Source organism: Acyrthosiphon pisum, chromosome A1 (genome assembly GCF_005508785.2).
Source record: "Acyrthosiphon pisum isolate AL4f chromosome A1, pea_aphid_22Mar2018_4r6ur, whole genome shotgun sequence".
Lineage (NCBI taxonomy): Eukaryota > Metazoa > Arthropoda > Insecta > Hemiptera > Aphididae > Acyrthosiphon > Acyrthosiphon pisum.
The window spans coordinates 8442191-8444626 of record NC_042494.1 but is presented as its reverse complement, the minus strand read 5'-3'; positions in this window follow the sequence as shown (position 1 = coordinate 8444626).

The following is a 2436-nucleotide window of genomic DNA, read 5'->3' as shown; positions in this document are numbered from 1 at the left end:
TAATAAGCAACTGTATTGTTAAATTAACCACTTATACATGCAATAATCTAAAAAAAAAGGTATTGAATTAAACTGAAAACCAAATAAAACAATAATTGTCTATTTTAATCGGGTTTCAGGTAATGAATGTAACAAAAAAGACATATTTTGATCATTTAAAATTTTTTTTTTTATTTTAATAACTTCAGACTGACGTGAATTATTCTTACAATTTAAGTTTCTCTAGGTATTTAATGTAACTGTTATCTTGTTTTATGTTTTTTTCAGCTCTAGATTTTGGATTGTATATTTCGAATTAAAATAATAATAAAAAAAAAGGTTTTTTCAGCTAAAAGCCTAACTTTTTCAAACTATTTTTTGTTATGGTGAGTTCTGTCGGTCAATATAATATATCATTTTTAGACCTTCTATTATGTAAAAATTGTGATGCTTTGGCTTATCTGATTATGATTCTGTAAACACCTTGGGATCCTTTGACATATTTTCTAAAACTTAAACGATTTATTAATTTTTTCATTATAGTAATGTATAGTAACAACTAGCGACAACATGTCCTAACCTGAATGTAGGTACTATTCAATATGTCCAGGTGACTAGTGACTCACAACACACACATACACACCCATTTGCGCGCTCTGCTCCACCATCTATAAGTGCAATCGATAGTGCCTGCCTATTGCTTTGGTAGTGTTAGATATCGCAGCAACAAAATAATAGCAATACCAATTATTATTAAATGTATTACGTGAGGTGGAAGCAGTTTGGATGGATTATGAGAGTTAAGAAATTCATTAGCATTGTGTACTTTGCCGTCATCGTTAACTATGCTGCATCGATTTACGCGTACGTTTGTCCTTCCGAGTTTAATTGGTTATACGAGTCCATAGATTTTTTTATCATGTGTTTAGACGTTTAGTTGATATAGGTACAAATGTACAATACTTGCAGGCTTGCAGCATAGAACTAAAAACTAAGTCTATGTTTGCAGTATACACGTGGACAGCGTATATTTCTTGGTATCATACAGTAGATCTTACAATTTTGCAGTGATATCCAACATTTCAACTTATAAAAGTTAGATCATAGGTACTGTCTGTGACCTGTGTGTATGCCAAATGTACGTGATAGTGCAATTATGCCATTTTTAAATGGTGTTGAGCAAATATCGACTTACCGGTACTTAATACAACTCATATAACTCGATTAGAAAATCGAACGTCTTGATTATAAGGTTATAATATAATAGTCTCGGTATGTAGGTACTTTATAATATATTATGCGCCATTTTGCATTTATACCAATCGCTATAAATCATCACCTTTTTTAGAATTTTGTTTTAACATAATATGTTATTTCAAATTATGTTTCTAGTATTGTATGTTGTAGACAAGTGTAATGGACCACGACAAAAATAAGACATATTTAATAGTAGGTATAGCCCTACGTTTATTATAATATATTATTTGTATTGAAACTATTATGACGTTGTCTTAAAATGAAAAAACTTAATATTGTATACAATTAACATGCCGATAAAATTATTATTTTTAAATTAATATACATTGTGGATAATATATTATTGTCCTGTTGTAAAAAAGAAAACCTTAATTATTACAAGTATACGTTTTATCTTTAGACTAGTTTACAATATTGACCTCTAAATCATATTATGAATAGCTTTCGAAACAGTTTCTACCAATAATAATAATAATAATAATAATGATTTAATTAGGTACATTGCTTTTCAATAACTTGCGTTCAATTAGGTATAAGTTAACAAATCTCAGGTTTAACTTTTGACTTTTACTTGGTGATATTAGTGTTATTGACTTTTAATTTGGTCAAACAGAAGTTTGAAAAAGAAGTTTGAAATAATGTTTTTTTTCGAGAAATTAGGTTAAGTGAGTTTGAGTGTAAATGACATATATGATAAAGAGAACATTCCATTATACGTAGTATAAACAGATTTGGGAGTGTAAAACTCGGTGAGCGATTGGCACACATTGAACTGCACACATACCTACCTATATAATATAAAAAGGGGTTTCTTCTTAAAAATACAAAACACAATTGAGTAGACGAAAGGTAATTTCAAAATGGCTCGGCTTTAGCAAACACGTAGGATTATCGAACGAGTAAATTGTTTTCGTCATTTTGTCTGATCCCACGTGAGCTTCTTATGCAAATCTCTGGGTACGTGTTAATAAAATACATTGTTGTTTTATAGCCACGAATACATTTTTATATTTCAATGCTCAACACCAGTATGATGTGACTATACATATTTGATAGACTGATGTCTGATACTCATTTTTGATCACAGCAATGCAGGTTTTTTCTATTAAAATTTGAAATTTAATATAAACTGTACCTATAGGTAGTGTTTATCTGATACAGGTTTCTAAAAATCCAATATTATGAAATAATATACATAAT